Source organism: Salvelinus alpinus, chromosome 16 (assembly GCF_045679555.1).
Source record: "Salvelinus alpinus chromosome 16, SLU_Salpinus.1, whole genome shotgun sequence".
Taxonomy (NCBI): Eukaryota; Metazoa; Chordata; class Actinopteri; order Salmoniformes; family Salmonidae; genus Salvelinus; species Salvelinus alpinus.
In genome coordinates this window covers 19,754,738-19,782,256 of record NC_092101.1, presented here as the reverse complement: position 1 = coordinate 19,782,256, position 27,519 = coordinate 19,754,738, and the positions used below count along the sequence as shown (strand labels likewise).

Genomic DNA, 27,519 nt, shown 5'->3' with positions numbered 1-27,519 from the left:
GTCCTTAACGATTACAAGCATACCCATAACATGATGCACCCACCACTATGCTTGAAAATATGGAGAGTGGTACTCAGTAATGTGCTGTATTGGATTTGCCCCAAACATAACACATTGTATTCAGGACATAAAGGTAATTTCTTTGCCACATTTTTGGCGGTATTACTTTAGTGCCTTGTTGCAAACAGGATGCATGTTTGGAATATTTTTATTCTGTACAGGCTTCCTTCTTTTCACTCTGTCAATTAGGTTAGTATTGTGGAGTAACTACAATGTTGTTGATCCGTCCTTACTTTTCTCCTATCACAGCCATTAAACTGTAACTGTTTTAAAGTCACCATTGGCCTCATGGTGAAATCCCTGAGTGGTTTCAATCCTCTCCGGCAACTGAGTTAGGAAGGATGCCTATAACTTTGTAGTGACTGGATGTATTGATACACCACCCAAAGTGTAATTAATAAATCTTAAATCGCCAATGGTAAATCTTCTCCATCCTCAAAGAGATATTCAATGTCTGCGTTTTTTTTAAACCCATCTACCAATATGTGCCCTTTGTGAGGCATTGGAAAACCTCATGATCTTTGTGGTTGAATCTGTGTTTGAAATTCACTGTTCGACTGAGGGACCTTAAAGATAATTGTATGTGTGGGGTACAGAGATGAGGTAGTCATTCAAAAATCACGTTAAACATTATTATTGACAACGGTGTGAGTCCATGCAACTTATTATGTGACTTGTTAAGCACATTTTTACTGATTGACTCAAGACATTTAAGATTTTCATTTTTTAATAATTTGTAAAATTGTCAAACAACATAATTCCACTTTGACATTATGAGGTATTGTGTATAGGCCAATGACAAAAATTCTAAATGTAATATACTTTAAATTCCGACTATAATATAACCAAATGTGGGAAAAGTCAAGGGTGTGACTACTTTCTGAAGGCACTGTATGCTTATACTCAATCAGCTGATCTAAACAATAGTTTGTATCATAACAGTGTAGTTCGGTACTATAAGCTAACATCAGCTGTTTAATAGTGTATATTTGGCTAATGTCTATCAGATTTGTTTTACAAAACATGTGTGCTGCATAAACACCATCAATAGATTGACCTAGGACACAAAGTAATCTGTTCATTTCTTACCTTTATTTAACTTGGCAAGTCTATTGATATGATGTTTACTGTTTTATTTAAGAATAAAATAATTTGCCTAATTAAATATGATTATCTAGTAATCAATTCCATTCCAGTCACTGCGTAATTCTGCTTCAGGTTTTGGTATCGCCTCGTTTTCTGTCGCTGTGGGTGACAGGAGGGAGCAGTGAATAATCTGTATTCCACCGCTAGTAAAGAAACACCCTGTGATCTTCCTATCTTCACAAAGCCCCTGATGGGTAAACTACAGAAAAAATACACATTTTTCATAAGCTGATGAATGGGAGTTTTCTACCCGCGGAATCCTGAAGCAGAAGCATACTGGAAAAGGGGCGCATACCAGACTGATGAACAGCCCTTTCTCTCAATGAGACCCGAAGTGAAAAGACGCAGTAATGAATGACAGTATACTGGCAAGAGCAGCAGCCGTGCGCAGCTACATCGAGCACAAAATAACTATTGTGGGGATAGATGATTGATAACGCAACTGCTATAGTGCAGGCCGGGAGAGCGAAACAGATGTAATTTTCTTACGCTACAGCTGGTTCATTGCCACTGGGTGCTGCATGGATTGTTATTGCAATCAGTCCTTCTACATCAGCCACTGCTACCAGCAATCCCAAATGATTTAGGAATTCCGGACGGCTGTCTGAGGAGCAATATTGCTGCAGAGCTCAACGGGAATGCCATGTGTCGTGGCGCGACATAAGAACCGCTTTGTGGTGTCTGGTCCACCGGGACAGGTGGTGTTGTGTGTGCTGGGGGTTGGTGGGGGTATATGAATACACAACCCGAGAGACAGTTGTTTTAGGGATGTCACGCCGCCGTACGGGATCAGTTTTTGCCAGAGACAGGTGCGACAGAGAGGAGTAGTAGTTTACAAACGACGTTGGAATTGGTGTTGACGAAAACCTCGGACCTGTCTATTCTCTTCTTACATACTGGATATTAATCCAGGGGACATCATACTGTGGAGGCAAGAACTGTGTAATCGTCGCGTTCCGGGCGCACCTTTTACTCGACAATCAGCGGTAAGTGGGCAGAGCTGTCCAACGTTGGGGTCCGGTGGTTGGGGGTGGTGGTGCGCGCTATGGGACAAGCTCGCGCAGCGCCATGCCGATGTTTGGGTATAATGGTGTTCCGAACATAATGAAATGTGATGGGTTTGAAAACGTCTCAAACGAATGTGGGGAACTTACTTGACATTTTATGGCATTTGCCCTCTGAGGGAGTGTTACCAGCCAGCCACACACGTCGACACACATAATTGTGACATAATTATAGTCTACAAATTTGTTCAATAGGCTAATATTACCTGGATTTTCTAGCATTGTGTAGTTTCTCGATTTCATAGTGCGTAGCTCCATGTCCAAGCTACATACATTTTTTGTTGTTGTAACAGACACAGCACGATTTATTGTTGACGACTATAAGAAGGTATGCTAATGTCTATGACTTCCCTATATATTAGGAAAGTAACCGAGACTGACGTTTTTTGCTATATTCAAAAGAATGTGCAATAGTAGGCTATGATAATGTATTTTCCCAACTAGCCTACCGTTACAATGAATTGAACACTAAAACTGTATTATTATTATTGATTAAATGTAAGCAAAAAATGTAAATGCACAAAATGACTCCCTTTACTTTTCTTTCACACGAAGAGAGCAGTAGCTATGAGAGCAGCAGCCCTCTGTGACTGGTGTGTGTCTGTCTAGTGGCGCTGCTAGTGGTTGTGTATGCTGCGCTGTGATCCTGTCCAAGGCCCGGGTGTCCCTACACCCGTCCTCCCCTCGGGCTCTTCTCTCACCCTTTCCCTCTGTCCTTCTCTTTTTACAGCAGCTGCTGCTGTCTTTACAGTACACTGAGTTAACCCGGCTGGCTAGTGTCAAAATCAAATTCGCGTTTTTCTGAATTGATGACACTGAGCTCCCCAAAGTTTCTTATTTTGGAAGAAAGGTGCAGGTTTTTGTTGTGCTCCCGGTTTCAAATTCAAATTGCCTTTGAGCTGCCTTTTGTTGGGCGCTGAGGTTTGTGACTGGAAAGGGAGAAAAGTAAGTGAAGTCCCCAAGTGTCAGAGCATTCCAATAATGAGCCCAAGTGTGAGAGAGGAGAGCAGAGCGGGAGAGAAAAGGGGGCTAGGGAGTGGAGACAGTTTTGTGAAAGCTAAGATATAGCCAAGGGAATAGCACAAGCCCTCCCCTCACTCTCATGTGTCAATCAGGCTCGAAGGACAAGGGGCTCTTTAATATCCCCTGAAAGCCCTCTCTCTCTCCCTGGACTCTGCCACAGGTTGCATACCTACCTACCTTCTCTAACCTATACTCTTCTAATGCCCAGATGCTGGGCTGTTGTTCTAGTCCCAGCTTCGTGCCATTGTTTTCTTTGCCTGTGTGAAGAGGGAGAGAGAGAGCTAAATGGAGAAAAGAGAGAGAGAGAGTGGAGGGCTGCTGGCTGCATCTGGCTAATGATTCATCTGTTGGTGCTGTGTGTTCTCCTGGCTAGGGAGTTTCTCTCCCACACCGCTCTCCCGGCTAATGCCTTCAACCTCCTCTTGTACACTCATCATCCCACTAGCACTCGTTACAGAGTAAATATCATAAGGAATACATTAGGTGATAAGAACAGAGGAAACACCTGTCTGATAAATGCTGTGATCTCCTCATTGTACTTTCCTTTTTAATTTCCTCGAGCCGAGGAGGATGTATAAGAGCAAACAGACCCCTATCAGTAGGCCTACGGTAACTTTATACTCTCTCACTGCTCCAAGGTGGTGCTGATTTCACTGTTTTTTGTGCGACGCTTTCCTATTCTCCAGTGCTCCTCACAGCTTAACAAACTGCCCAGTGAAGCTCAGCTAATCCCCAGCAAGCAGAGCACAGTGATTTATTATAAAGTTACTTAATTTGGAAAGATCCACAACTTCCCTCCCTACTTCCCTCCCTGCACTCTGGGCCAAAGAACCCCTACTGCTCTCATTGTGGAATTCTCAACTAATTTGCAGGATCTGTCTGAGTGTGTATGTGAGAGAGAGGGGGACCAAGGAAGAAATAAAAAGAAAGGGAGAATATGTTTGTCACAGTCTGTTAGTTTTCCTGTGTGTGTGTGATTCAGTGCCGTCCAGGATTTGTTGAATGGGGGCCCTGTTAGCACCCTCTCCATTCTCTAACAGTTGTGCAGGCCAGCACCCCCCAAAGCAAGTGTTGTGCCTACTGTGCTAAAATAACAGGTGCCCCTGTCCTGTTGCAGGAGGACTTAATCCTGTCCCCGCCACCCCCTCCAGGGGGTTACGTCACCTGGCCAGAGGAGCCCGATCACAGGCTCTGTGAGAGAGCTGGCGACATCTCCACCACCCTCTGACTGATTGCCTAACACCAATACAATTGAGCTGCCTGCCTGGGGGCCCCAAGGCTAACCTGCTCTGCCGCCCCTCCCACTCCCTTTCTCCCCCTCTCCCTCCGCTGGACCTTGGTGTCAGGCCCTCCCAAGCAGTGTGGTCTCTCTGTGGGTTGTCACGAGAAGGACACTGGGACTGAATGGGACAAATTGACCGTAACAATGTTACCACTTAGCATGTGGAGTGGGGAGAAAGGGAAGGTGAAAGAGAGGCTTGGTGAGTGGCAGGCCGTGCTGCAGAGAGCAGCGTGAGGAGTGGACAGACAGGGCTCCTGTTGCATGAATCAGCAGTGCCTTGTATTATATCCATCTGACCTCGCCATTTACACCCAGCACACAGCAGCCCACCGCTGCTCCCGCTGTTTATGTTTGCCCAAGACTAGTACTGGGGTTGCTATGGCTGCAGGATAAACAGGTTAGCCGGTGACCTCTGGAGCTTTTATTCCCAGGGTCCAATGGGCTTGCAGGGTGGTGGCTGCCCCTGACCTGTGGAGAGGTGCGGCTGGAGCTGTCCAGGGGCCACCAATCCACCCATTAAAATGCAATAAGCCCTCTATCCCACAGGGACCGGCTCTGTCGTTTAATCACACTCTCCCGCTCTCTCGTCATCCGCACTCTCCCTTTTATCTTCCATCTCTCCTTCCTCTAATAATTTGTATATCTAGTGCAATACTAAAGCAAGGCAGGAGGATAAATGAGTGAAGTTCAAAGAGAACGTCCCCTGAAATAGTCAATAATGAGAGCTCTTTCATTTTCCCTCAACAGCTTTCACATTGCTGCTCTCTCTCGTTTTGAGTCATTTGTCTTCTATGTTTTAATTTGCTGTCTGTGGACTCTGAAAAGTCTCTGAGAAGGTGAAGGGTATCTGTTACATAAGCCTGGGATGATGGAGGAGCACAATGCTACAGTCTCACTGAGGACTGACTAGGCTAGCTGTTGAATAAAGATCCTCCTATATGGTTAATATATAACTTCACCATGAAAATCATTCCATGCCTTTGGCGGAATGATTTTCACAGCCTGTTTGCTTGTCATTGAGGCGTTTTCACATGGCTCTCTCCCCTCAATGCATGAGACCGCTGACATCGCCGTTGTAGCATATAGAGGTTTGTTAATGAGGGGAGGGACTAGTGAGGGGCCACCGCAAGGAGAGATGTGGACAGTTTGGTCCCCCCTATACTCTCTACACATACACACACACACACACACACACACACACACACACACAATGAGGGGGCTTGCAAGGAGCCTGGCTCTTTCTCATTGTGTTGGTGTTGACTAACAGGTCCTTGTTGTTGGATGTGGAAGTAATTGTACAGAGAAACAATGACACGGACATCCTGAGTCACACTTCAAACATGACCAGCACAGTGTTAAGCTGTGGAAGTATGCCCTGTAGGCCCACGGATAGGATGCTCCTCATTTATGTCAGCTTTGGGTTTTAGGGACTATATACTCAGATTGCTCTCTCCGATAGTTTTATGTTTGCTGAGAAACTGTGAGATTGTGCTTGTTTATCGTTCTTTACCTAGAGACTCATCTTGCTGTTGTCAGTGTACTGTGGTTCTCGTCATTACCGGGCTGTTCTGTTTCTCTCTGCCTGCTTGCCTGTATTGCTGTATTTACTTTTCTCATGCACAGTGCCACTTGTTTTCTGTTTTGAAGTAATTAATGGCTTACTGCATTCTGTGAACCAGGGGATCTAGTCATGCGTGAGGCAGTCATGTTGAAGAGACTCTGTACTGAGGGGAGGGCAGGGTGAGGGGATGAGGCACGAGGAGGGACTAGTGCCAAGGCCTGGCTATACTATGTGATGGGTTAAGGCTAGCTATGAGTGTGAGCTAATATTCTCAAAGACCCAGGAAGGGGGATGGATGGGAGGGGGATGACGGTCAGAGTCAGGGAGCAGAGATACAGCATGGGTGGAAGACCTGCAGGATTCCACTGGGTGGGCAGAGGCAGAATAGACTCTGGAGACCGCTTACTCAGATGAAATGGGCCCTCGAAAGCACTAAATCAACGGTTCACAAGCACCAATTAATGTATGGAGCCGACATCTCTTGTGTGAGGAATCAAAGGGGTCTGGCTGTGCTGAGCGTCTGCTCTGCCCCCTCTCTGTGGAGCTAGTCAGAGAGCCAGGGCCTGTGAGTCAGAGATGAGGGGATGATGAGAGGAGGATAGGGAACATGTGATGGAGGGAAGAGAAGAGGGGCCCAGGGGCCATCTGGAGGCAACAGGTCTCAGGACAGCAGGCGGTCTCCAATCAGAGCATCTCATGGCCTGGGTTTGTGCCAGAGTCTGAGCCAGGGTCTCCCCCATCCAATACCCCCTGTCTGATCCTCTCTTCTAACAGGCCACAATCTGTCACCTGAAATCCTCTATCAGCTCAAGTTGTGCAGTTAAGCGTTATTGATCGAAGAGCTGGTGGTCGACGGGACATGATAATTGTGGAAATTGACTGTGGGTGTTTGATTATTAAATGGCATTAACACAATCTTTCCAGATGAGTGGTTTGGGTTATAGGTAGAAAATCAATCTGTGAGTGTTCTGCATGCTCAAAGAGCAATTTATATGTGATTGAGAGGAATATGGCTGGTAATTTCCATCTGAAAGAACCCATGAGAACCAACATGTTAAGTTCATAGGAGCATGTCAAATAAAAGCTAGGAGTCTATTTTTTGGGGACATGAAGGCAGAGATACCTTTTTCAGCAATTCTCCATCTTAAAAATGAGGCATAAATAATGCCCTTGATTTCTGGTCAAATCGATGGAAAAGGGGTCTGAGAAAACATCTACCAGAAAAAGTCTTAAACGTTATTAGAAATACATAAAAACACTATTGTTGAAGTAAAGACCCCTGCCAACTAATATCAACACATATTTAGTTTTGGATCAATTATTTGAGTTCTGTAAGTTTAAGAAACATTGCCTTGTAATTCCTTTACCAAAAACCCACATATTTTAAAGATATTTTTGAATTTCTCTCCCTCACGAGGAGAGAGGATATTGAAAGTTCACAGAAGTAACAAGTAAAGGTAGACCCACCAATGATTTACAGTATTTTTACTGAAATACTTTTTTGTTTATGAATTATGATGTGATTAAAACTCATTCTGTTCAGCTCATAACTTTTTTTTCTCTCTTTCTGTCGTCTGGTGGTCAAAGCAAGAGTGTGAAAACAGTCTGGACAACCACTCCCTCTTTCTCTCTCTGCCTCTCTTCTCTCTCTCCAGTTAATTTCACCTCTCTCTCTCTTACTGACACCTACCCATGAGCCCCATCTATTTCTATATGCTGTCCAGTGCATTTGGAAAGTATATAGACCCCTGCAAGTTTTCACATTTTGTTACGTTACAGCCTTATTCTAAAATGTATTAAATAAATGTTTTTCCTCATCAATCTACACACAATACTCAATTTATTATTTTATTTCACCTTTATTTAACCAGGTAAGCCAGTTGAGAACCAGTTCTCATTTACAAATGCGACCTGGTCATGATAAAGCAAAGCAGTGCGACACAAACAACAACAGAGTTACACATGGAATAAACAAACGTACAGTCAATAACACAATAGAAAAAGTCTATATACAGTGTGTGCAAATGGCGTGAGGAGGTAAGGCAATAAATAGGCCATAGTAGCGAAGTAATTACAATTTAGCAAATTAACACTGGAGTGATAGATGTGCAGATGATGATATGCAAGTAGAACTACTGGTGTGCAAAAAACTAAATAAAAACAATATGGGGATGAGGTAGGTAGATTGGATGGGCTATTTACAGATGGGCTGTGTGCAGCGATCGGTAAGCTGCTCAGATAGCTGATGCTTAAAGTTAGTGAGGGAGATATAAAAGTCTCCAACTTCAGTGATTTTTGCAATTTGTTCCAGTCATTGGCAGCAGAGAACTGGAAGGAAAGGCGGCCAACAGAGGTGTTGGCTTTGGGGATGACCAGTGAGATATACCTGCTGGAACGTGTGCTACGGGTTGGTGTTGTTATGGTGACCAGTTAGCTGAGATAAGGCGGAGCTTTACCTAGCAAAGACTTATTGATGACCTGGAGCCAGTGGGTCTGGCGACGAATATGTAGCAAGGGCCAGCTGATGAGAGCATACAGGTTGCAGTGGTGGGTGGTATATGGGGCTTTGGTGACAAAACGGATGGCACTGTGATAGACTGCATCCAGTTTGCTGAGTAGAGTGTTGGAGGCTACTTTGTAAATGACATCGCCAAAGTCAAGGATTGGTAGGATAGTCAGTTTTACGAGGGTATGTTTGGCAGCATGAGTGGAGGAGGCTTTGTTGCGAAATAGGAAGCCGATTCTAGATTTAATTTTGGATTGGAGATGTTTAATATGAGTCTGGAAGGAGAGTTTACAGTCTAGCCAGACACCTAGAATATGTGGACAACTACAAATACCTAAGTCAGAACTGTCCAGAGTAGTGATGCTAGTCGGGCGTGCGGGTGCGGGCAGCGATCGGTTGAAAAGCATGCATTTAGTTTTACTAGCGTTTAAGAGCAGTTGGAGGCCACAGAAGGAGTGTTGTATGTCATTGAAGCTCGTTTTGGAGGTTTGTTAACACAGTGTCCAAAGAAGGGCCAGATGTATACAGAATGGTGTCGTCTGCGTAGAGGTGGATCAGGGAATCACCCGCAACAAGAGCGACATCGTTGATATATACAGAGAAAAGAGTCGGCCCGAGAATTGAACCCTGTGGTACCCCCATAGAGACTGCCAGAGGTCCGGACAACAGGCCCTCCGATTGACACAATGAACTCTATCTGAGAAGTAGTTGGTGAACCAGGCGAGGCAGTCATTTGAGAAACCAAGGCTGTTGAGTCTGCCGATAAGAATATGGTGATTGACAGAGTCGAAAGCCTTAGCCAGGTCGATGAAGACGGCTGCACAGTACTGTCTTTTATCGATGGCGGTTATGAAATCATTTGGTACCTTGAGCGTGGCTGACGTGCACCCGTGACACGCTCGGAAACCGGATTGCACAGCGGAGAAGGTACGGTGGGATTCGAAATGGTTAGTGATCTGTTTGTTAACTTGGCTTTCGAAGACTTTTAGAAAGGCAGGGCAGGATGGATATTGGTCTGTAACAGTTTGGGTCTAGAGTGTCAGGGGATGACCGCGGCAACTTTCCAATCTTTAGGGATCTGGGACGAAAGAGAGGTTGAACAGACTAGTAATAGGGGTTGCAACAATGCCGGCGGATAATTTTAGAACGAGAGGGTCCAGATTGTCTAGCCCAGCTGATTTGTACGGGTCCAGGTTTTGCAGCTCTTTCAGAACATCTGATATCTGGATTTGGGTGAAGGAGAAGCTGGGGAGGCTTGGGCAAGTAGCTGCTGGGGGTGCGGAGCTGTTGGTTGGGGTAGCCAGGAGGAAAGCATGGCCAGCCGTAGAGAAATGCTTATTGAAATTCTCGATTATCGTGGATCTATCAGTGGTGACAGTGTTTCCTAGCCTCAGTGCAGTGGGCAGCTGGGATGAGGTGCTCTTATTCTCCATGGACTTTACAGTATAATGACAAAGCGAAATAATGACAAAGCGAAAACAAGTTTTTAGAGATCTTTGCAAATGTATATAAAAAAACAACCTTATTTACATATTATTCAGACCCTTTGCAATGAGAATCTAAATTGAGCTCAGATGCATCCTATTTCCATTGATCATCCTTGATATTTCTACAACTTGGTTGGAGTCCACCTGTGGTAAATTCAATTGATTGGACATGATTTGGAAAGGCACACACCTGTCTTTATAAGGTCCCAAGGTTGACAGTGCACGTCAGAGCTCCGGAACAGGATTGTGTCGAGGCACAGATCGGGAGAAGGGTCCCAAAAAATCTCTGCAGCATTTAATGTCCACCAGAACACACCAAGACTCTTCCTAGAACTGGCCGCCCGGCCAAACTGAGCAATCGGAGGAGAAGGGCTTTGGTCAGGGAGGTGAACAAGAACCCGATGGTCACTCTGACAGAGCTCCAGAGTTCCTCTGTGGAGATGGGAGAACCTTCCAGAAGGACAGCCATCTCTGCGCAGCACTCCAGCAATCGGGCCTTTATGGTACAGTGGCCAGACGGAAGTCCCTTCTCAGTAAATGGCACATGAGAGCCCACTTGGAGTTTGCCAAAGGACAACTAAAGGATGCTCAGACCATGAGAAACAAAATTCTCTGGTCTGATGAAACCAAGATTGAACTCTTTGGCCTGAATGCCAAGCGTCACGTCTGGAGGATCCCTGGCACCGCTCATCACCTGGCCAATACCATCCCTATAGTGAAGCATCGTGGCAGCAGTGGGGATATTTTTTAGCGGTAGGGAGACTAATCAGTATCGAGGGAAAGATGAATAGAGGAAAGCACATTGTGATCCTTGATGAAAACCTGCTCCAGAGCGCTCAGGACCTCTGAATGGGGAAAATAATCACCTTCCAACAGGACAACGACCCTAAGCACACAGGTAAGACAACGCAGGAGTGGCTTCGGGGCAAGTCTCTGAATGTTCTTGAGTGGCCCAGCCAGGGCCCGGACTTGAACCCGATCGAACATCTCTGGAGAGAACTGAAAATAGCTGTGCTGTGACACTCCCCATCCAACCTGACAGAGCTTGAGAGGATCTGCAGAGAAGAAAGGGAGAAACTCCCCAAATACAGGTGTGACAAACTTGTAGTGTCATACACAAGAAGACTCGAGGCTGTAATCACTGCCGAAGGTGCTTCAACAAAGTACTGAGTAAAGGGCCTGAATACTTATGTAAATGGGATATGTTTTAATTTTTTAAAATACATTTGCAAAGATTTATTGAAACCTTTGTCATTATGGGGTATTGTGTGTAGATTGATGAGGGGGAAAAAATAATTTCATAGATTTTAGAACAAGGCTTTAACGTAACAAAATGTGGAAAAAGTCAAGGGGTCTGAATAGTTCATACTGATAATTATGCATTTCTGCTTAGTACAGATCAGGGACCCATGATGTAATTCCGTTACTGCAATTCTGTTACCAGGTGTAAATCCACTTCACTTATATTTTTTCAAACTCAATGTGTCATGTCATTGCTGACACCCCCTTCTTTTTGCAGACATCTTTGAATCTTAATTTGGAGCAGATATTTTTGGAAATGTTTTTGGGAAACTTGAAGGAGATTTTTCCGTAATTCTGTTAACCAACTTTACATCTGCACAGTTCTTCCAGTAAATGTTTTTTATTTTTCAGAGTGCCCGTCTGACTCATTCACATGTCAGGGATGGCCGTTTGAAGCTCGGCAGTTCAGCTCTAACAGTCCTTATCGTCAGAATGGTACATCTACACCTCAGCTTGAAAAGTTTGACTTTGCAGCATGGGGAGTGAGTTCAGTTAGCTATGACAGTATTCACTTTATTTCAAAGCTGGTCGTACAATGCCATGGAATGATCTCTGCTTTGGACATTTCTCTATGAGGTAGTTTAGTGGTGATTTGCTTTAGTCATCACTTCATTTCGATTGGTTTTTTGTGTGTTTTTTTACCTTTATTTAACTAGGCAAGTCAGTTAAGAACAAATGTTTATTTTCAATGACGGCCTTAAGAACAAATGTTTATTTTCAATGACGGCCTAGGAACAGTGGGTTAACTGCCTTGTTCAGGGGCAGAACAACAGATTTTTTTACCTTGTCAGCTCAGGGATTCAATCTAGAAACCTTTCGGTTACTAGTCCAATGCTCTAACCACTAGGCTACCTGTCGCCCCCCTGTGTGTGTCGATAGCCTTGATGTTTTGCCATCACTAGTGTGTGTGTGTATTTGTGTTTTTGTTTGTTGGCGTGTGTGTGCGTGCCTGTATAGGCATATGTGTGTATACAGTCGTGGCCAAAAGTTTTGAGAATGACACAAATATTAATTTTCACAAAGTTTGCTGCTTCAGTGTCTTTAGATATTTTTGTCAGATGTTACTATGGAATACTGAAGTATAATTACAAGCATTTCATAAGTGTCAAAGGCTTTTATTGACAATTACATGAAGTTGATGCAAAGAGTCAATATTTGCAGTGTTGACCCTTCTTTTTCAAGACCTCTGCAATCCGCCCTGGCATGCTGTCAATTCACTTCTGGGCCACATCCTGATTGATGGCAGCCAATTCTTGCATAATCAATGCTTGGAGTTTGTCAGAATTTGTGGGGTTTTGTTTGTCCACCCGCCTCTTGAGGATTGACCACAAGTTCTCAATGGGATTATGGTCTGGGGAGTTTCCTGGCCATGGACCCAAAATATCGATGTTTTGTTCCGCGAGCCACTTAGTTATCACTTTTGCCTTTTGGCAAGGTGCTCCATCGTGCTGAAAAGGCATTGTTCGTCACCAAACTGTTCCTGGATGGTTGGGAAAAGTTGCTCTCGGAGGATGTGTTGGTACCATTCTTGATTCATGGCTGTGTTCTTAGGCAAATTTGTGAGTGAGCTGATGAAACCAAGATTGTATTCCATAGTAACATCTGACAAAAATATCTAAAGACACTGAAGCAGCAAACTTTAATATTTGTGTCATTCTCAAAACTTTTGGCCACGACTGTCTTCAGCAGTCCAATCCCGGTCTCAGGATGCTTTACTGTTGGCATGACACCGGACTGATGGTAGTGCTCACCTTGTCTTCTCCGGACAAGGTTTTTTCCGGATGCCTCAAACAATCGGAAAGGGGATTCATCAGAGAAAATGACTTTACCCCAGTCTTCAGCAGTCCAATCCCTGTATCTTTTTCAGAATATCAGTCTGTCCCTGATATTTTTCCTGGAGAGAAGGGGGATCTTTGCTGCCCTTCTTCACACCAGGCCATCCTCAATGTCTTTGCCTCACTGTGCGTGCGGATGCACTCACACCTGCCTGCTGCCATTTCTGAGCAAGCTCTGTACTGGTGGTGCCCCGATCCCGCAGCTGAATCAACTTTTGGAGACGGTCCTGGCGCTTGCTGGGCTTTCTTGGGCGCCCTGAAGCCTTCTTCACAACAATTGAACCGCTCTCCTTGAAGTTCTTGATGATCCGATAAATGGTTGATTTAGGTGCAATCTTACTGGCAGCAATATCCTTGCCTGTGAAGCCCTTTTTGTGCAAAGCAATGATGACGGTACGCGTTTCCTTGCAGGTAACCATGGCTGACAGAGGAAGAACAATGATTCCAAGCACCACCCTCCTTTTGAAGCTTCCATTCTGTTATTCGAACTCAATCAGCATGACAGAGTGATCTCCAGCCTTGTCCTCGTCAACACTCACACCTGTTTTAACGAGAGAATCACTGACATGATGTCAGCTGGTCCTTTTGTGGCAGGGCTGAAATGCAGTGGAAATGTTTTTTGGGGATTCAGTTCATTTGCATGGCAAAGAGGATCTTTACAATTAATTTAAATTCATCTGATCACTCTTTATAACATTCTGGAGTATATGCAAATTGCCATCATACAAAGTGAGGCAGCAGACTTTGTGAAAATTAATATTTGTGTCTTTCTGAAAACTTTTGGCCACGACTGTCTGTATGTAATGTATGTGTTACGATAATACTTCAGTGATTGCCCCATTCCTGCTGGTGATTGTGTGATTGGTCTGTGAGTTCTGGAGCATGCCCAGCTAACTAGGAGACCGTTGGCTGGAGCTGTGTGTCTCCTAGGCAGACAGCTCCTCTGCCATGTGACAGGCCTGGAAAAGGGCCTTTCTCAGTAGCCTGCAGTGACACTGCTGCACTGCCCAGATTTCTCTGTTGTTTATCCCTTGCTTGTAGTCTAACCTTTTAAACAATTATATGCTTGCTTCATATAAATAGCATAGCTTGTCCCCTCTGTTTTGTTTCAATTCCGGCCTGCTCTATCTCTCTTAGTCATTGCAGTAGCCAAGGAAACTCAATCCCTGAGTCTAAACTAAAGAAATAATCAGTAGAGGCTGAAATGCCTGAGAACCCAGCTCTCACAGGCCTGTAACCTGTCATAACTGCCAGTTCCATGAAATGCTAAGGGTGGGGTAACAAGGGCATGGCAATGACAGAGTTTTTCCATGTTCACGCAACTCAAGAAGAATAGCAACGAAAATAATCAAATATTATGTTGGTGTGGAAATTGTAAGCACATGTTGACACAAATAATGGCCCAATCATCCTAGAAATATGTAGCTGTAAACATTCTCAAGTGCCCCCTTTACACCGCATGCTCGTGGCTTTTAGGGAATTAAACAGTTTTTTGGCACTTTTTCTGTGTTGATGAATCTCAGTGAGTGTATATAATTGTGCTGCCCTGGGGTTGAGTGCTTAGTTTAAGTAACACTGGAGAGTGCTGTTACTGCCAATTGTTAAAGATGGCAGTTATTTTAGAATGTTTTTTTTTATAGCCATTGGACAGGGGTGTTCCTCCCTCTGCTACTTTTCTTTTGGCCTGGGCATTTCACCCGCTTGGTGCTTCTCGCTGCTGTTGTCATCGGCACCATTAACGGTCTCAACAAAGTGGCTTTGAAGCTCCGCAGGGCTCAGGGCCTTATAGAGGGACAGCTCGGAGGCTCCAGTGTTGCTCCTTAGTTCAGATTTCTGTCACCTCTTATACGATAAGGCCCTCAGGACAGCTGGGCCAATTACTCTCCCCCTGTACTCTCTCTCTTTCTCCCTCTCCCTCTCTCACGGCGTGTGTGTGACCAGGTGAAACATTCCGCACTTTGAAATGGAATACTTTACAGTTGATACAGTAACATGCTTTGATAGTAACATACAGTATATCAATGTTAAAGACGGAAGCTAAAACCAAAATAGGCCCTGAAGTCATGCTTTAAAATGACACACTCACTAACACAGACATGGATCAGTTTTCTAAACGGATGTAGCGGCTGTTGGCATATTAACTTTTTATCGGCATATTTCTAGTTAAATATCTCTGCCATTTTTAAAGACATGCCCTCCTCTGTCCTTGACTTTTCCTAAATAGGTCTATTTAACACATGTATGTTGTAAGAATCTTTATATCACAAACATCATTTGTGTTATAAACAGTTTTATGTTTGTCCATGTCCATTTTCTCAAATCCTCCTACAGAGTCACATACAGTTAAGATATTTAGATTTTTATATAATATCAGAAATAGCTCTTTCTGATGTTTCCAAACCCCTTACCATTACTAAATGGATGACCTCTATTTCAAAATAACACTTTTTCCAAGAATAACCACTGTTCCGTGCGCTCCACAGGTGAGCAAGCAGCAACAGATACTCATGAAAATGCTATTGTGTTATTTAAAAGAAAATCAAGTATTCTGATGTTATCCAAGACATGTATAAACACAACCTAATAATTATTTTTTCGATAGGATATATGAAATGTATTTATTAGACTGTTAGAGTGAAAATTACTGCTCATTGGCTCCCTCAAGGCCTGGCTTTTTTAGTGTTAAGTGGATGCCTCGTGTGCATATACTTGATTGTGTTTCAAATCCTAATCAGATGGTTAATTTACTATCTTGGGGACATTTACCAGCTGGCAGTATGGAAAGCAGGTTGATCCTATCTTTTTATCTCTGCCTCCTTGTCTCCCAAGGATGTCTCTATGGTTTCCACAAGCGCCGTTTTGTTTTGGGAGTCTACTCGTGCTAACAGAGCTGTCCGGGGGTCTATGGTGGGGGGGGTAAATGTGTGGGCTGAATCATCCATCAGCCCAGCACTGAGCAGAAAAGGACATGCAAATCCCTGTGTCGGCAGCTGTGTAGAGCCCTTCATTAATATACTAACACTCCTCCATTATTCCAGCGCAGCCCCAGCTTCATACCAGGTCCAGCACCGTTTTCACATACTCCTAATGGCTGGCTGCCTTGCTGGCTGGGGATCGCCGTCCTCCCGAAAAACACCTTTATATATTTATATACTATATATTCACTGCAAGGAATGTGGAAAAGCTGATTATACTGGCTGCAATCTAATCGGTTTGTATTTTACTGGGCTGTGCATTGGCTGCATTGTTACGCTTGTTCCCTGCTGCTGATAAGGAGTAATTGCTGGTGTGGCTGTGCTGGGCTCTTCATCGAGAGTTCACGCAGTATCCAGGCTCAAGCAGCCTCTGAGATGCTTTTTGTTCAAACGATGAGTCTAAATATGAGTCTTTGTCTGCTCCACTGTTGCTGGAGGTTTTCCCATCGGATAATCCCTTTCTATTTTTTCACCTCGAATGAGAGAGTGTTTCCTCTTCTCAGTCTGCGAAGGAGTGTCAGATTTCCAACAGCAGTGCTCAACCAAACAGGCTGGGCGTGTGTCTCTGTGTGCGTGTGTGTCTCCCCAGAGCCTCATCTGGGCCCTACTGTTTCACTCCAGGCTCTTCATTAGTGTGTGTATGTTAATAAGTCACACCTCTGACCAGTGCAGCATGTCTGTTCCCGCATTCCAGCCAGGGCCTCAGTCAGCTCTGCCCTCTACCTTGCCTGGCATGGGCAAGGGGGACACCAGGACACTTCCCCTCGCTGCTCCGTGGCACTGTGCCCAGCAGGGCCTTCCCGCCACTGGTGCTAAGGTGCATTAATGAGTTACCATGCCCCCCCACCCACTGTCACAGTGTGTGGCTTATTACCTCCCGACAGAACCCCCCCTGACCCACTTTATCCTTGCCTCCATTCACAGCAGCAAGGCAGGGAGCCCAACTAGAGCCCATTACTACTGCCAAGGAGACCCTGGGCCCAGACACACACACAGCCCAGCAACAAAACTGATTCTGCCACAGAAAAGGCCTTTATGGTGTTTGTGTGATATTGTGGATATTTTTGTCCTGCGGGAGAGTGTTGCTGTAAGCTTAAACTCCTGCAGTGGAAATACATCTTAAAGCCATGCGTGCTCTGCTACTTGGTGCACTTTGTTGAACTGCTGACATTAACTCTCCCTGACTAAACCCTATGAGAGTAGGGCATACTCTGGGTGATCCTGCCCTGGAGTCTATGGTTGGTAAACAGAGTCTCAGTCTGAGCTCCAGCCCAGCCGTAGTGGAGAGGATGGTTAACATTAGGCTGATATTGGATGTGTCAAACTAGTTTCACAGGCGGATATTATTTTTTTGTTTGTCTGTCTGTACATCTCTCTGTATACAGATCATTTGTTATTGTTGTGAGGTGTCGTGGGGAAGGAAAACCCATGGCATGATTATTGTAAGGCTTGCAGAGTTGCCAGCAAGACAGTAATTCCTCTGCATTCCATTACCATACTCATTAATGTGAATGATTATACACTCAAACCCAGTCAGGAGCCAGCTGACAGAGAGGCAGGTAGGCCCACCAACCAACGCAGCGTTACTGGCCAAATAGTCTGGAAAATGAGAATGCCCAATCAAGGTTGAGTGACCTGTGTCAATATAGCTATCTCTCAGTCAGTAATATATACTGCATTGGAATATACATCTCCTATTCTGACAGAGATACTTTGCCACCTCAATTAGCGGTTTGGTAGAATAGTGCATCTGCTTTAGCGCTTTGTTTCTATGGTTATCAGAGAAGTTAAAAGTAGATTGGCATGCTGTTATTCTGAAAGTTCTTGTGATATGGTGTAATTAACCCTTCTCCTGACCTCGATGTAAAACATGCGTACAAAGAAGTCTATAAATGAGTTTTCTAGCCCACTATCTCTTAGCATACATCCTGTATGTGACAATGTGCCAATCAGGATGTGCCGCAGTGGGGTTGTAGCTCTAGAAGTTGAGTGACAGTATATTTAAGAATTAATATGAGTGTTGTGTTTGTTGCGTTCATTGTTTTTGTGGGTTTTGTGCCTTAGGGAGGAGGACGGTGCAACACTAGGCTGTCAACAGAGGTGTTTAACCCAGAAAAACAAATAAGGAAATATTTTCCTGGTCTTCTCTCTACTTAATTAATTCTGTTAAGTGATGTCACTGAAGAAAAGAGGGAACGTCATAAACATAACACTTTAAGAAGGCCTAAGCAATTTTAGGATAATTATCCCAGTGAGAAGCGTGTTTGTTTAAAATGCAGACTTCAGAGAGCGTGGAGAGAGGAGGACAACAGAAAAACCCGAGAGCAATCCCGTCGCCGAGCTACAGGGGTTATGTATTTCATTACAACCGGAACACAGCGTAAATAGCCTGTTATTTCAGGAAGTGTTTTCGTTTGTTCCACTCAGAATAGCTTTGGAAATTGGTCTGGGACTGTCTATTGTGTCACATGTTTCAGTGTATATTTAATAAGAGCCCCTTAATATAGCGCACAACCCGATCCCCCATCCATTAGCAGGGCTGCTTAATATAGAGATCCAAACGCATCCTTTCAACCAGTCCAGAAACCCCCATCCACCATCCCTCTTAATGTAATGGTGGGTGTCAGTGTGTGACATACAGCCAGGCTCTTTTACTGGGATATAATAGAACCACTCCTCTGGAAGGCTCAGTGCCCATGGCAAGACTTAGATAGACAGTTAGCCTGGCCAGATTAGCCCTGACAACCAGAGGACCCCCCCCCCCCCCCCAAACCAGTCCTACTATCACTGCCAATTATATAGATTGCATCAACAAACTCAGCCATGCTGCGCTGAGCATCAATATCCAAGAGGAGTACCCAGGTCAATATCTGTGAATGAGAGGGGTAATGGCCTTCGACCCTGGTACAGTGTGCGTTCACTCGGAAGGAGAGTGGCCGAGCGAGCGTCTCAAAGTTTCTCCATGGGGACCTGGGGACGGCGCTGCGCTGAGTGGCTTTTTGAGTGGAGTGTGTAAGAGAGTACGTGTGTGTTTCCAGTCCAGCGGTCTGAGACTGACCTGGGCCTGGGGGTTTGGCCTGTGGCCAAGCCAGAGATCCAGTTCCTCTGTAGTGTTCTGCCTGTGGGCCTCTACTGGGTAGGCCAGGGCAGGCAGGGGGAGCCTGGGATATCTCCAGAGTTATTTCCACTGCGGTGTAAGTGAGTTTGGAAGGATGCTGTGTACTGCACGCCAGGAAAGTAAAGAAATAAACGAGCCTAGAGTGAGGGTTTGAAGTGGGCCAGTGGAAGTTGGTTGGAGTGCCGAAGAAGTCTGTTTTCCAAGACCGAGGAGGAGGAGGGGAAATGGAGGAGTTTGGAGTGCAGAGTAGGAGGAGGAAGAGACAATGCTGGCCTGAGTTCAGATGAACCGTTACCCTGAGGAGCAAACACCATCAGCACAACATGAACGAGTGTTCCAGGAAGTAGGGAAAGAAGACGAGAGAGAGAGTTTTTTTTTTACTGGGGTGTGTGTGTGTGCGCACATGCATCTGTGTTTGTTTTTGTTCATGCTCGTGTGTGTATTTGAATGTGTGTGTACTTACCCCCTCGCTGTTGCTTTTACAAAGTCATTTTGAGACCAGCAGCAGTCTCCAAAGTTCCGAGACGCTTGGGTGGCTTGATACAGTTTGGCATCAAGTGGAGCACAGACAAGCCCTGGAGACACCAGTTAGTTAATTAACCCAAAAAATTACACTGATTCACCAGAGTGATAAACAGGAATAGGGGAAACTCTCACGCCCACTCCTCTCCTCCACCAGAGAGAGGGACTCCAAGTTAGTTCAGGCTATTTGCTCTTCCATCAGCAACAAAGGATGTTAAAAGTAGGCATCTTATCTAGTGTGAGGAGGTGATGCTGATTTCAGTATTACATCTTCCTTTGTTTCTGAAGTATGATAATTATGATACATCAGCCGATAAATTACTCCATTTATGTAACCTCTGTCCGTGATACATGTCCTCTTTTCATCTGATATAGCACATTTTCTATCATTTGTGGGCATTTGTGCATACCGTGAATTCAATGTCGACTGACTGTGGATTTAGGCTGGCTCTGTGTGTGTGCGCCACTCCATGTGCTGTGTATGTGCAGCGTGGCAGGAGGATGTTGATGACTGTAGGTAAATAAGCGTCACGGGGGACTGAACAGACAGAGCATGCTGGGATCTTGTAAAGTGCTGGTGGAAATGATTAACGTTCTCGCCGTCCCAAAAGAACCCCTGCCTGCTTTACTGTGCCTCATTTGCTGTGAATCCACGTTTGTAAGGGTGTTGGTAGGGAGGATAATTTGGGAAGAGGAGGTAGGGGGGTGTTGTTTGATGACAACTCCCTCACTCCTCTCCCATGGCTGTCTGGCTCTCTCCCTCAGCGCAGACTGGGGTGTCTGGGAGACAAAGTGCACAGTGAGTCCACATGGAGTGGTGAGAAACGTCCTGATGATGACGCTGGCTGACAACTATCCAAGTGAACAGAGAGAGGATGACCCTATGCACTCCTTGCCCACTGGCTCCCTCACCCGAGCTGCTCTGTTCAGCCCATTTCTGCTACCTTATACTCTCTCTCCTCAGCCTTTGCTCTGTCTGGCCCATTGCCTTCATGCTGAAATGCTCAGTGCCTGCATGCGTGACTGTGCTCTGCCTATCTAAATATTTCCTTTATTAGAGTCTGCTCTGCAAAGTGTCCTTATATAAAAACATCTATATTGTTGTTCATAGAGCTGCAATGATGGAACATAATAGCTGGCTGGCACCTACCTGTGCTCTGAGTGGAGCTAAAGTTAATGATACATGGATTAGCTAATGAGATGATGATATGGATGTCCCATCCTGCGTATGTCCGGGGTTCCTGGTGATTAAATGTGGCATTATCATACAGGAAATCTTCAAAGCACTTATTCCAGAGCTCAAAACCGTGCATATCAGTATTCATAATTAATACATCACCATGTCATAAACCTGTTGTTTATTTTTAGTGCTGACCTACAACATTATTAGAAGTACTGATAGACATCAGAGGGCTGTTCCAACATTTTGTACCTGGCATGGCAGTCACTGTGAGAGGATTGCTTGTGAGAGTGTTCCTGTGAATGTGTGGGATACTGGACAACAGTGGGTTACAGTATTTACCCTGGTCCTCAACCCATTCTGTCACAGCAGGGCTGCACTGTTCCTGCTCACGCACTTCCTCATGCACTGAGCAGGGCCAGCCAGGGCCGGCCACTTCAATGAGCCCTGACAGCGAGCAGAACGCATTAGCTGAGACGCTTTACACACAGAAAACTAATCAGAGATTTATTTTCCTCATGCAATCAGAAGTGAGTAGTAGGACTGGCGTCTGGCTGGCTCTGCACATACTATGCACGTAATGGCACTCACTGTAGGCATACATTGAGTGAAAAAGAACACAAAGCAGAACTTTAATGTCATGGCAGTTGAATGGCCTGATTTCAATACTGCTTGAGGAATACCTTGTACTGCACTGCCAAGTGTCCCAGCCAACCAAACCACCCCTCAAATGAAATGTACTGTAAATTGTGTGGTTGGATAATGAGATCTATTGAGCTTACATTCTATTCAGGTCTTTACAGCTCACCTCTGTCTCTGGGCTCCCAGTCCAGCTCTTTAAAAACACATTGTGTCTTCCCTCTGAGACACATAGCTGCTTACTGCAGAGAGCCGGGGTGAATTAGTTTATAGCCTTTTCTCTCACAGCATTAACCAACGCCATATTCATCACTGGAGGAGAAGCGTACTGCAGACTGCAAAGCTGCAGCCTCTCTGAGCTTTTTCATTTAACTTCTGTCCCCCTGTAAACACTGTAAACGCAGAGGAGCGTCTGCCATCTCCTGACAGACCACTTACATGCCCCCCCACATGAAGTGTTTCCTTAGGCAAGAGACATCACTGAGCAGTAACAGTGCTCAGGGAGGAGGCCACGGCTTATGGACGGATTGTGTCTTTACTACTATACTGATGTGGCCTGGTAGCCAGCCACCAGATCTGGCAGTGCTTTAGCCAACTGTCGTTTCATGGAACTAAAGCACGGTCAGATCCGGCTATCGGGCTATTACTGATGTCCTCGCTCCAGGCATAGATTGTGTGCTCAGTGTGCCAAGATGTGCATCAGTTCAATGAATTTGTGAAAATACAGAGAGTGAGTAAATAAGGTTGACGGAGAAATGCATGATAAGAACGCTATCAAGGATTGCAATGTTATTCTTGTAGGCAAATATGGCCCTCCTAGGCCTGCTTGTACTTTGAGGCCTCAGCAGTCCTAATCAACCTATCAGATGGTTCCTCTGGCCCAAATCTCTTCACTTACCAGACAGCATGTTGCGCTGCCTCCCTGCAGAAAAGTGCATTTGTTCCCTGACAATTATGTGGACTTTGCTGAATGTAAATGAACATGTTGTGCTGTGGAAGGACTGAGCAATGTGAGAGACAGGATAAAGCCCCAAGAGTTTTGGGCGGAGAGGCGTCTCCATCCCTCTATCACGCTATTCCTCTGTTTGCTGAGTATGTTTCCCTTCACTCAGATCATTCTTTCCCTCCACTCTCCCTCCTGGTCTCTTGTTATGGTGGAAGAATATACATGTAAATACATATAATAGAGTTTTGATTTATTTATTTAAGCCTTATTTTACCAGGTAAGTTGACTGAGAACACATTCTCAGACCTGGGGAATAGTTACAGGGGATGAATGAGCCAATTGGAAGCTGGGGAGGATTAGTTGGCAATGATGGTATGAGGGGTAGATTGGTAATTTAGCCAGGACACCAGGGTTAACACCCCTACTCTTACAATAAGGGCCATGGGATCTTTAGTGACCACAGAGTCAGGACACCCATCCAAAAGACGGCACCCTACACAGGGCAATGTACCCAATCACTGCCCTGGGGGTGCAGTGCAGTTAAACATGTTTTATGCTGGGAGCAGGCAGCATGGTATGTGGGTGGCGGTGGTATGTATGGGGTCTGTGGCTTCCAGGGTCCAAGGTGTGGGTAGATACGCCAGGGGTCCGCAAGCCCAGGCCAGGGTACTACACAGCGTTCAGGAACATTCTCCATAAACAGCTGTTATGGTTGGCTCCCATTTGTCCTGTTAACTTAAGATCCCCTCTTGTTCTCTCTGCTCATGGTTTTGTTCCTGAGTATTGCGTCCTGGGGGTCAAAAGCTCTGATTAAGGAAACAGAGTTGACCTGAAAGTGCCTTGGCACAACTGAGCGTGAATGATATTACTAGCGTACAGGCTGGTGGACCACCTTTTCCTGCTGCTAGTTTTCCTGTCCATGCACTGTATCAGCTATCTAAAGCTGTGTTTTAATGGGGTCATGACTGAAATCTCATGACTAAGAAGACGTTTGTTTCCTGTTGCAGCAGCAAGAACACAACTCAACGTTCCTTGTTCCTCCCCCTGCTGCGGCTCCAGTTCCCATCACGGGACTTGATCCCACCAGATTGGTTTCTTCTCCTCCAGACATCAGAAACATTTTATTTCCATGTGTATCATGCTTTAAGGCAGAGGAGACCTCTATCTCACAACACTCAAGCATATCGTGACCTCCTCTGGCTCCAGACTGAAAGTTCTAATGGAATGTTGTCTTCTGATAGGCCGGTTGAAGGGGGGATGCTGAACTGTCATCCTATACTGGAGTTGTGGATAAACAGGGTCAGAGGTTCTGTTTACTCTGCAGATTCCCCATTTCCCTCATGTCACGTCTGGGAGGAGATGTATGGTTTATAGGGGGAGGAGAGGTGAGAGAGCTGTGCTCCATCATCACACTGCCAAACCCATAGACACTCAGTCTAATTGGACAAACAGCCCAGATTGACGAAGCATAGGGAGATCTCTTCAATTTGTCACTTGATAACCCACGAGTCCATGTAGATATAGGCTAACCTGCAAATTAGCATTTAAATTGCCTGGCAATTGAATTGAGCATTAAGATATTTAACAAAAACTTGGTTTCTCCTTTTCCCTCTCCAAGACCTTTCGGTTAGAAGCAAGAAAAGGGTATATTACCCAATAATGCCTGTTTCTTGATAAGATAAAGAACTGTCCTGATTTATTTCCATGCTGCTGTGTGTGCTGCTTTGTCTCAGCAGAATCATTTTTGATTCATCTTGTCTCCGCACCATCACAGTCCACGTTTGGCCCCCATCCCTGTTTAAAAACCTAAATGCATTTGGCTACTGTCTGTGGACCAAAGGTATTCTGGCATAACAGATGTTTGGGTTTCCAAATGTTCTGAATTGAATTTGAACAGCAACAGCAACTCTAGCTACATTAACATAAAATAAATAAATAAAACGGAACAGATTTCACCACAAGACTTTGTAAAAATCTTGCAAAGTAGTACAAAAGTTGGCAGCACTAGTCCAACTTTCCATCTCCATTTTGATGCTGCAATACTCTGAAAAAAAACTATTTATATATATATATTCTATTAGATATTATTCTGACAAATGCCACTCATAAGTTTACAGCCAATGGGATATTTACCAATGAGATCAGTTAAATTTCCCTGTTTAACTCTCACATAAACATGCATAATCGTGCTGTACAAAAAACTAAGGGTAAAAGACTGATGTAATCCTTGGTTTACTTATGAATTGTCTAAGAAATTACAGGAACTAAATTTAGCTTTGGCTACGGCTAGACGCACTGATTCTACATCTGATTGGCAGTCCTTCAGACATTTGAGAAATAGATGCCTATCCCTGGTTAAAAAAGCAAAGTCAACCTACTTCTTGAATTGTGTATCTGAGAGTGGTGGAAATCCAGCCAACTTCTGGAAAGTGGTCAAATCTTTGAAACAAAACTCCACCCCCACAGCCTCTGGTCCCATTCTAGACAAAATGGAAATGTGTGATGCTTTTAATAACCGTTTAGCTGGCCACCTGTTTGAAAGGATAATCTCTGAAAATGAATCTCATCCCACTAGAGCAGTGGTCACCAACCTTTTCTGAGCCAAGATCACTGAGTAAAAATGCAAGCCGAGATCTAGTGCTCAGAAAAAAAAGAAAAAAAACGTAAACCAATGCAACATTAACCTATTAAAAACAGGTCTGTAGCAATGCGGTTTGTAGTAGGATATATGCCCAATACATTATCACTGCATATTGGCTATGCTTATATTGCCCTGCCAATGTTGTTCTTCTCAGACCATTGTTTTATTATATTTAAACATTTTAGGTATATGATCACACTAGTAACAGATCATTTGTTGTTTTACCTTTGAGGCACAGCTGAGTGAGCATAATCATTTGTTTTTAAAAATTATTTTACTGGACTAATGGCCTGCATATGATGGTCAGATTGAGGGTGAGGCTGCTGCTCTGATGATTAGAGCAGCGGTGAGGCTGCCTCTCACCCGATTCACCGTCCCTCCGATCTCCCTCCCTCGCTGGGAAAAGGGGACACAGTCTTCTACCTGATGGTGAAACTCAAGTCACACTGCATTATTTCTGCCTCATGCACCAATTCATGTTGTTAATCCAATGTCCAGATAAAGTGAAATATCACAGCTAATAATAACAGTGCAAGCTTATTGAAATACTTTGCTATATTCATTGTAGAACATTTTATGGCTTATGAAAGTGTTGAACAATGTGTTGACTGCTGAATAACAGCTTAAACATGAACTTACTTAGAAAAACAGCAGCGCTTTGCTGTATTCGTTGAGTCTCTTTCTGGTCATGGTTTTAAACTTTTTGAAATCTCACAGTATCAACTTTGCTGTGCACTCAATGCTTCTTTTGACAGTCTATGGCTCGAGGAAGCTGTGCAGAAACGATGATCTGAGCTTTCTGATTAGCCAGCATAGGCCTGTAGGTGCACTTGATGTTCTACTGTCATACCTTCATGGCACTAGGGCTGCTGAATCAAGTGCACCTACTGCCAACAGAATGAAACAAATAAAAAAATAGCAATGCAAGTCTTTTTATCGTTGTTTTTTCCCCAGAAATGTTTGGTGATCGACTAGGAATGGCTTGGAGATTGACCAATCGATTGCGATCGACCGGGTTGGTGACCACTGCATTAGAGGGAGTCCTTTAATCATCTCAGATCAGATTATAGAGAATGATTCACAAACAGACTCACATACTTTATTTTCATTTCAACCCTTTGATGTCTATGATGTACTAAGTGCTTTGCTAAGGATTGATGTAAAAAAAATAGGGTCTTTCAATTGATCCCTTAACGCAGCTCTCTGCCCCACTTATTGCAGAACCACTGACCTACAGTATATTTTTAACTTGACAGTTGTTTCTGGTGTTGTCCCTAAGATCTGGAAAGCAGCACGTCCTCCCCCTACATAAAGGAGGAGATCCTTCTGACTTAGATAACTACCGTCCAATCTTCAAATGATCTTGCCTTTCCAAAGTTTTAGAATCCCTGACCAACTTTCAGCTATGAACTTTTTAAACTTCTCACTCTATTCTTAATGAGCACCAGTCCTGTTTCAGACCTGGACACAGCACTGTTTCAGATGCTACACTTCTTTTAGAAGATGTGTTAAATTGCTTGGATCATAAAAATCATTCTGCTGCCTTATTTCTAGACCTTTCCATGGCCTTTGACACTGTTGACCATCACATTGTCATTCAAAGGTTGACTGAAATAGGCCTGGGTCAGTACGGAGACCTGTTCTCTTTACTGTTTATATAAATAATATTGGTCTATCTGTTAACTTGTAATATTCATCTGCATGCAGACAACACTTATGTATGCCATTGCCCCAACTGTTAGCCAGGCTGTTAGAGCTGCAATCTGACCTTGTTGCCTTACAGAAAGCCCTGGTTGGTTTAAAACTTCTACTTCATTCGGGGAAGACTAAATACATGTAAATACATCCAGAATGTTCCAGATGGACTAGATATTTATTCATCGGATGCTTCTCCCATTGATCGGGTTCCCGCCTACAAATATCTGGGTATTTGAATTGACAAAGACCTCATGTTTCAAAAACATATACGGATGAGCTAGTTAAAAGGCTGAGATTTAAAGTGGGCTTCTTTTATAGAAATAGATGTTTCCTCTCCCTGAATAGCAGGAAGTAGATTGTACAGTCAGCTTTCATGCAAGTTCTTGATTATGGTGACACCTTTACCAGATTGCAGCAGCCACTACTTTTAAACCTTTGGATGCCGTCTACCATTGCACCATTAGTTTTATGGTCTCAACTAATTCAGGTAAATCCTCCTTTAGTTTTAGTGCCTCCCATTGTTGGAATAACCTA

General features: G+C 44.4%; 1 protein-coding gene across 4 annotated transcripts in view; it reads left to right on the top strand.

Annotated features, from left to right (window-relative positions):
* Nucleotides 1-1,208: 1,208 nt before the first annotated feature.
* Nucleotides 1,209-27,519, top strand: part of sema6bb (sema domain, transmembrane domain (TM), and cytoplasmic domain, (semaphorin) 6Bb) — a 141,332-nt gene continuing 115,021 nt past the window's right edge. For all 4 annotated transcript variants that reach the window (XM_071345263.1, XM_071345262.1, XM_071345261.1 and 1 more), the window contains exon 1: nt 1,209-2,192. The gene's annotated coding sequence lies outside the window, so the exon portion shown is untranslated. The remainder of the gene's footprint in view (nt 2,193-27,519) is intronic.